Source organism: Hetaerina americana, unplaced genomic scaffold, assembly GCF_022747635.1.
Source record: "Hetaerina americana unplaced genomic scaffold, ioHetAmer1.1.p SCAF_4, whole genome shotgun sequence".
Lineage (NCBI taxonomy): Eukaryota > Metazoa > Arthropoda > Insecta > Odonata > Calopterygidae > Hetaerina > Hetaerina americana.
The window spans coordinates 57705380-57714786 of NW_027286985.1; the positions used below are offsets into that span (position 1 = coordinate 57705380).

Below are 9407 nucleotides of genomic sequence, written 5' to 3' on the forward strand. Positions count from 1 at the left end.
AATATTTTACTTATGCTGTACATGATGCATATTTTTTACATATATTAAAGCGACTAATTAGCTATTTCATGCTGATAATTAATAGAAATAATGCCTATCACGGTTTTTCGGCTTTTAAACAATCATTTCGATGTTTCGAATAGATATTTGCGGGAAATACCAACATTCAAATCAAGTAAAACTCTTCTGTAAAACTTTTAATTCATAACGCATTGATTAATGTATGGGAGATGGTGTAAATATATTCAGACCAATTTTTTTTTAGATTATTAGAATATATCCATCTACAGTCATTTTTACTTTAGGTATCAATTCAAATCAATATGTATCTTAACCTAGGAAAAAAGATCTTTTTTCCGAGATTAATTCCTGTATTTATCTTTTTAATTTTAAGCAGCATATTAAGGCAAAATTAGGCATTCAAAATGAACAAAGAGATTCAAAAATTAGATATTTTTTCATTCATCTTTATTACTCATAAATACATTTGTTGAGATAAAAGGTAATTGGAAATTGCATTAGTATTCCAAATATACTTTTTCAACCAAAACATTTTGCTGAAATACCCTCATAGCCACTATCCACAAAGTTAGCGGTGGAGGAGTTTCATTATATTCAGAAGCCTCATTTAATAAGGCTGCCACCCATATGCAGTGCACCACTTTAGATGCTGACAGCTCTGTCCAACTTGGCAACAGCAAGGAAATTGACACCTTTATTCCTTTTCCCCTTTGGTGAGAGCTTGCTGATCAGATTTTATTCCCATTTATGCTCCTCTTCTCACCTAGCGTAAGCATCCAATGGAAGACCTGGGGGAAAACAATTAAAATATGATAAATTTTAAGTTGTGGTTTTTTAAAACTACTTTTAGGATGAGTTAAGCAAATATATAAATACTTGTGTTCAATAGGGCCAAAGGAATATTTACATAAAGTTAGCAGTGGAGAAGTTTGTCTATTCAGAGGCCTTATTTAAGGCTGACACCCACAGGAAATGCACTTTAGATGCTGGCAGCACTGTCCCACTTGGCACCAGCAAGGAAATGTACACCATCCCTTCGGTAAGAAAGCTTTCTGAACAACCTTGATTCCCATGCCTCTTCTCATCTAGCATAGGCATCCCAAGGAAAATCTGAAGGAAATATTATTATGAATTTGAAGTTAATGTGATTTTTTGAACTACTTTTAAAATGTTTTAAGCAAAAATGCAAATACGTGTTCAAAAGGGCTAAAGACATATTTACTTCTTTAAGATTGAAAGATTGGTTCCCCTTTACAAAATTTAAAAAAATGGAAACTTTCACTTGAAATCCATACACACAACCACATTGAAATATCAGAGATATTAACCTTTAATTAAAATGTGAATGAATTTCATACCAATGGTATTTTAGTGAAACATTTGATTCATCCAAGACAATTTATTGGAAATTATTTGATTAGCAACTGCGGCTACTTCACTCGATTTCAACATTTTATTCATTTGCTAAAGCTAATGGTAATACAATGTTTCTTTTATTTAATTGAAAAAAATGGTTTCTTCAGAAGAAACCAACGGGAAAAATGTGCCCTTCCTTCACGACCTTAAAATGAATAAATCTGTGATAAACAATGATTAAGAATGGCTTGCTGAAATTAATAACTTTAGATTATCACTCCTAAATACCATGCAAGAAACTTTCATCTAAAATGCATTTTATGTGTGTGCATGCTGATCAAATGAATTTTTTTAAAGCATTCATATTTCAAAGATTTAAAAATATTTAAATATTGTCATGACTGAAAATTATTAGATTAAGTTAAAATAAAAATGGAATCTCTATTTCAAGAAAAGGGAGATGAGGTACAGTGGAATATGGAACAACGTATTTTACTCTATTGAATATGTTTATTTAATGGAAAATCACCTGGGCTAATAATTAAGCTCAACATTTTTTTCAGACTTATTGATTGATTCATAATTTTTTTCTGGAGGAGCTCTAATCACTGCTTAGCCTTCCCTTCCACCCTCCTCACCTGCCCATGTGAGCTATATATCCCAAGAAGGTGACCAAATATGAACCAAGGAGTACAGAAGATTGGGATGTGAGAATAAGGACAGAATGAAAGTATAAGAGTGTGTGTTGAGTGAGTCCAAGGCAGGAGAGAAGGAAAAACAACAAGGTTAAACAAGGAAACTTTTAGCCAGTTATCAATCATAACATCTGCCTTCCCAATATCCTTTAACAGAGGAAAGTAGCACTTATTTAAACAAGTTTGTGTATCTTCACCCAGAATAGTTGCTAATGCCAGTGGATAAGCATGTATCTGAAGCCTTTGAAATGGTATGGAGATGGCAAAAAATTCAAATTGGAATGAAATGAAAACAATATGTTTGCAGCATGGTAGGGGAGGGGGGAGAAGTTTTTTGGGAATAATTTAAATCAAGTGGGAATTATTGCAGGGCATATTGACTGCAAATAAAAATTCAATGTGTGTGATAGAAGAGGAGAGAATGCTAGGTATGTGAGGTGGAAGGAAGTGAATTAGTTAGTTTTGTGTTTTAAGGGTGCTTCAACAGCTATGGTGATTTTGCACCACTGTTAATTTAAGAAAATAATGCTCCTAAGTAAATTTAAAGACATTTTAGATTAAACGGCAGAATGAAGGGAAAGACTTGATACTATGGATGAAATTGAAAGTAGGTGTTAAACTTATGTTGAGGAAAACCTGACACCCAGTAACCATCACAGCTTTGACAAAAGTGACCTAATGGGCATCACAAAAGGAAAACCACTGGTAAACAGAAAAGCCAGAAGAATCAGAATTTCCAAATGAAGATCATTAAAATATCAACGTCTAAGAACATTTATAGAAAAAAATTTTTAACCATCTGGTGAAATCACAAATTACCTCAAAAGCAGAAAAGAATGAAACAAAGAAATTGCACAGAGTAGCCAAATGAATGAGTGCTCAATATTTTGACTGTGCAGGGACCATACATATGTACGTATAGGAGTCTTCAAACAAAGAAGTTGGATAGACCGTTACATTGCACTGTCTAATGGATATCCATTGTCCATGTTGATATTTCTTGGTCTTTGACGAGAAAGCTTTGAAAAATACCTTCAACCTGAGGATGCAGGCAGGATGGCCAGGAAAACTGTCGTTGCCACATGACAAGCAATGTGGATGGAGAACCTGGAAATGCAAAGACAAGCATTACAATCATTTGTTATTTAAATATTTATTCAATGAAAAATAAAACATCAGAAGGAATTACCCGATTTTCAATTTAAATCACGTAATTTATTACTCATTTTCAATGAATTCAGTGTTGTACTATACATTATTACACCAATTGCCATTTGGGTTTTACATAAAATTTCTGATTTATGATAAGTTGTGAGGATTTAATGATTTCCAATTGAATATGAGTGAATATTGCTATTTGCATGAAAGATATAAGTATTATTAATGATTAATATAGACATGGCAAATATATATTACATGGAAGGAATGGTAAGAAAATTTAAATTTTTTGAATAAGGGCCTATATGGTGGTTGAAGATAACTTTGTAGAACATGCATACGGATGATCCCCAGAACAATATTCCATGTGATTCCCCTGGAGAAAAAAGTAGAATGATACATGAGTTTACATGCCTCAAGAGAGTAATGCAGGAACCAAATGTACATCAAAGTGTGTCGTTCAGAACAGAGATTGTTAATATCAATATTCTATGTACCAGCCTAGAACCTCGGTATAGAATATATAAATAATTATTTCTTGTTGAGATTGAAATCAATATCCTGTTGCAATATTGCACGATTGCATAGAAGAACCTGTGTTTTTTGGCGAAACTAATACATAAGTATGCTGAGGCTGATAGTTTCACCTAAAATGCAAGTGTTAAAAATTTACGAAGTTGAGTAACCTTTCTTGATTTAATTCATTTTTCTATTGACATTTGTCAATGCATTTTATAAGGAGAAACTGGGCAAAAATTGACAACAATGAATCCATCTTGCAAAATGTGATTCTTATTGAAATAATTTTTCAATACAAAGAAAAGATGAAAGAATGAGAGTAGCAACTTTAACATGACACTTTCACATTATTTAGAGTAATTTAAATTTTCATTAGCTTTCATAATGATTTATTATTCTCCTAGAAAAATTGATCAAGTTCTTAACATCACATTTACTAGGGGTAAAAATACATTTGTTAAATTAAGGTGAGGAATTAAAGCTAATTCTGATTTTACTGAAATTATTTAAACTTTGTTAACTTAACTCTTTTAAAAATATATTACACACACAATAAGCAGGAATTGTGTTAGTCCAATGGGTAGCATGTTGGTTTACTACCCTGAGGGCCTGGATTTGATGCAGAGTGATGCCTATTGAAACCCTCTGCCCTTTATCCATGCTGTGGGATTTTTCAGGTACCAGATCTTCCTCGGAAACCACAAGGTGGCACAAGAAAAGGAACTGGCCCCTAATTATTACCCTGTTGATTAGTGAATGTCGCAAGGAATTCAGCTTATTACTAGGCGAGGTATATCAAAGCCAACCTACGAGTTTACTCATGCTGTTGGATAACCTAAATGAAAATAATATCCCAGTCAGCATAAGCTTAGCATGTAGTATGGTTTCACCGAAATCCATGATACTAACAAACAAATTTGAAAGCAATTTGAAAATCAAACTAACCAAATAATTAAACAAGAGTAACCACAGTGATCAGCACAAAGATTGATTTTTGCAAATATGATCGTGCAGCTCACTTCACATAGGCCTAAGGTATGTGGGATTAAAAAGTTTGACAATACTTCACACCAGGTTGCAAAGGTATTTGGCAAATCAGGGCATCATGCCAAAATTAAGCAGCGGAGATGAGGCAGTTGATTTCCTTGGGTCACCTATGGTTTGCATGTTGAGTACCCTAAAAATAATAGAATTATGGTGAACCTAGGAATTTTCCAAATTTTAAACAATTATCTAATCCCTTGGCTACCACGTCTCCCAGAAGAAATAATTGCATACTAAATTTCCATCACAAGATTATGTTAATTGAATGATGAAATCTGAAAAAAAGACTTCAATAAATATTTTGATATCAACAATCTTGCATCATTAGGATGATTACAAAGCAGGCTTCTTTTGCTACTTTTTGCATTGTTTTTCCAAAGATCTGATGTTTTCAACATGGGTTACTTGACTCAAAAAAAGCCAATTTAAAACTGTAATTGTACCTTAGGTGGCATAAAACTGATAAATTTCTTAGTCATATTAACGCAAAAAAAATCTACATACAATCACTAGATTTGGCAGATACTACATATGTAAGAAATGGTCTCAAAATCTTTTGCCGCCACCAGAAATTGGTGCCATATTTTACCTCTAAGTTTTCGTTGTGAAATGATTTATTAATTTGGTAAAATATTTCACAATAAATAACTTTACTTAAAATACTTTAACCTAATATTACTAAATAATAAATCTAACCGGTAAAAAAAATAGTTCATTGGTAAATAAAAGTTTAAACTTGGTATTCGAAAGAACCACTTTCCAACGTTGCCAAAAAGAATACCGGAAACCACAAACTTCAATTAATCCTTCCTTTCTGCACTTCTTCCTCCCTTAATTCCACACGACATCCCTAGTATATTCCTACAGTCACCCGTCTTGACTAAGGTTCTCCCCTTATATACTCTCAACATCAGGCTTGATTGGGTGGAAATTTATTTTTGAATGAAAGGAGAATGGGATGATTTTTCCACCAAACCTTTATTTGCCACATCTAATTTCAATACACAGGCATCATCTTATGGTACCCAAGGATTATGACTTTGCATTGAAACTAGTTGTTGCAAATGTAAAGTTTTCTTGAATTTCATAGTAATCTTTTACTCTCGGCTCTATTACAGTGTCAACCTTTACACCTTTTCTACTTGCTAAGACAAAATATAAATAAGTCATCAACGTACCTGTAATACTTGGTGAGTGCAAATATTTGGCGAATTTTCTCAGTAGAGCCAGAGATTTTACCCATATTTTCTCCTCTCGGCAGCAGAGGTACATTGTTTCAGGTGATTTTCCTGCAATAGTCCTCAGATGAAATGACGAGGGAAGTTTGTCATGTTTCAGCCGAGCAGTGACCTCATCTGAAGCGTATCTATCTGCAGAGAAAGCAATTTCAAATTAGCATTTTTTTAAGACTGACAAAATTAAGGAATTGGCGGCTAATTTCACAGAGCTCCAACGCGCCGGGACGGTTGCTTTTTTTCCATATTCGGATTCCTGGGAAATAGATTCCAGTCCCTCGGTATTCCGACAAAAGATTTGAGCGCACAGCCTGTGCTTAGATGGCGAGCGCGATACTAATTAGAGCGCAACCGTCTCCCACGAAGGAATAAACTACAAAATTAAGGTTGAATTTTTATCAGCTTAACACGCGATCGAATCTGCTGTCCCTCCCCATTTCGAATCACATGCCAAGCGAGGGGTAGACCAGAAGGTAATCATTAAGAATTGTTGAGCGTCTACAGTGACTAAGAACCGGACGTCGCAAATCGAAATTTCAATGTGGGTTCACACACAATTTGAAGCTACCGCGGCCGTGATTGCACCCTCAGCATCGCCGAGGATCGGCAATATTTGTAATTTTAGGGGCGGTGGCTGAAAGCAGAGGCCATTAGCACCATTAAGGGTGGATGAGAAAGGAGGAAGGGTGGAGAGAAACCTGACGCCGGCAGTAATCCACTATCTACGAAAGGCGCCAAGGGGTCCGCAGTTTAACGTCCCAAACGACGGACGTTGTACCCACTCAAAGTGCTCTCCGTAAAAAACCTTCATCGAACGGATCGAGACACACAGAAAAATATCTAGATAGAAACTAGGGCCCTCTTGGTGGGAAGCCAGTACAGTACCCACCGCACCATACCGATCCCCAATGACAACTATGGGACCATCAACCCCAGGACAATAACCAACGAAGATTGAGCCAAGCTGCAGATCACATTTACCACGTACTTCAACCCTTTGCTCAGTATGTATATACGGATACCAGCAATTGGAAGCACATTTCTAAATAATTTTTGTAGGCAGACTACATACGTACCAACATGCAACCATCAATTTTGGAAAGTTGCCCAAAGATCTAGATAATCAAAACCTGACAATGAGAAACTTGATACACTGAACAAGTTTATGAAGAAGCCTAATCTACCACTGTATGTTTGCTCGTGGGCTTGTATGAAATTGCCACTCACCAATGATATAGAGCTGCCCGTGATTTCGACGGTGTAAATCTCCTCCAGAGTAGCTCGACGATATGCCCTCGCGGGTTCCACGAACTGCAGGGTAGCGATCAGTCCATCCGCTTCGATCGGCTGTTTCATCCCGGCTCTCAAAGCGAACTGGCGAGACTGAATACCCGTCGGCAAGTAAGGAGGGGACTTTGGGGGGAAGGCGGGGGAGGCTAGGGGAGCTTATTGAGTGTGAGACTTCGCACAAGGGAGAGTGAAATCGAATTGGGACGATGGGAAAGGAGGCGGAGGGGATTGTTAGTCCATTTTAATTCCGAAAGTCCGCATTTCGCGTATCTTCGCAGGGCTTTGCACTGGAGCGAACTGGAGTCCTCTAGTTAACCGCTACCTTCCTCGCCGAAAGCATGAGTGCCGAGGATACGTACAGCTGCCTCCGAGGCCCAACAGCCAAGAATAAAATTCCGTGGCCTTCCAGAAATGCGCGCGCGTCATTAAACGAGCCAACATGTGACCATTGAATGAATCCAGACTTGGTCTCCAGTGGTCCCCTTGTTAGTCCATGACTATACCAATATATGCCGTAACACACATGTAAGTAAATGAGCCCAATGATGATGCTAATGCTTTAAGACCGGGAAAATAATTTGCAAGTTCTAATTAAATTGGCAAAAAATGCTGCAAGGAAAATTTCATCAGGAACTCGGTAAAACAAAAGTGTTGGGAACTACATGTGGTCTTCCTCAGTAGGTAGTATGAACCTGATGAATATTTCCTTAGTTTTCTCTGAATTTATTGCATAAGGGCATGGCACCTTGTAAATTACGGGGAGGGTGGATTTGATGGATTGTCAGAGGAGAGGAGGAGGGAGGGTTTAGGCACAGGTGAAGCAGCATTGCCAATCCCGCCTCGAAAATATGATGAGCAACTGCGTCCCATCCGACGGACTGTGACGTTCACTGGGATATCCTTGTGTAGCATTCAATTCCTCTTTCGCGGTGACTCTATCATCTCTTTGGTTGGTCTCAATCCCCCTTCCCTCATGCGGGGAGGGGGATTGAGAATTCTCACGTAGTATCCCTGCCTGTCCTAATGGGCGACTAAAAAGGCGGGGAGACATACCTGAAAACTAACCCCTTGTAAGAAAGGGATACTTCCAAACAGTCTAATGGATTTACTGTCTGTGCTCGGCCATACCATCCGGCCTACGATCTACATGGGTGTTTTCCGCGCCTGGAGACCCGCAATTGAGAGAAGGGGATCCCGGAGGGTGAGGGCTCTGGTTCCCAACCCGAATTTGGAAATCCGGTATGGACCTGGGAGTATAATTCCTCTTCGGCCCTGGATTTCGTGAAAACGGGTGTCCGGGTCCTATCCACGCCAGGGGTAGTCATCACCAACACTTAGTTTAGACACCTCATAATACGTAAGTATACATGGAAAATGCTGGGTTACTCTGAAATGTATCAGTTAGATTATATTGTGATTAGACAAAGATTTAGGAACAGAGTTATGAATTTGCACATGTTCCCGAGAGCGGATGAGGACTCATCACAATTTATTTCTTATTAAGTGAAGCGACCGATTCAAAAACAAAAGGCAAGGTAGGCGGGTTAGGAAATGGAATTGAGACGCAGTAACTGGATTGACAAGAAAGGTATATCATCAGGCTGAATTTAAGAATATTCTAGAGAATAATATATTTTATCTGCTGACCTTCTACTGAAGCTAATACTCGAAAAGGAAGAATAGTGGCAGAAAAGAGAAATAAAACCCTTTGAAATAACTCCAGTATCACTAAATTTTAACTCCAAAGCCTCTACGTTACTCACTTGTTTTACTCATGATGGCATCAACGGAACATAAAAAGAGAACGATTAAAGGCTCGGGTAACTGTTGATTGGAAATGAAATCTCAGAGCAGCACATTACAAATTTCAAATTCTTGCAGTTGTTGTCAATATCAATTTAGAAGTATATTTAATTCAACAGGCAAGCCATCATTCCCACCTGTCGTGGGAAAGTGAGGCGGGCGCTTGAATGATTATCTTAAATAGCTAGTGGACTTTTTTTGTTAATTAAGCAGGTCAGTGGCATCATCTTGCAAGATAAAGTAGCCTTCGTTGGGCCTAGAGAAATTTTTTATTTATAACTTTCAT

At 37.3% G+C, this 9407-nt stretch overlaps 1 long non-coding RNA gene across 1 annotated transcript; it reads right to left on the reverse strand.

The window, feature by feature from the left end:
* Positions 1–729: 729 nt before the first annotated feature.
* Positions 730–7351, reverse strand: LOC139692586 (uncharacterized). The gene is made up of 4 exons (XR_011701767.1): positions 7256–7351; positions 5972–6163; positions 3105–3179; positions 730–809 (listed from the first exon to the last, which is right to left on the reverse strand). It is a non-coding gene; the product is annotated as an uncharacterized lncRNA (long non-coding RNA).
* Between the last annotated feature and the right edge of the window lie 2056 nt (positions 7352–9407).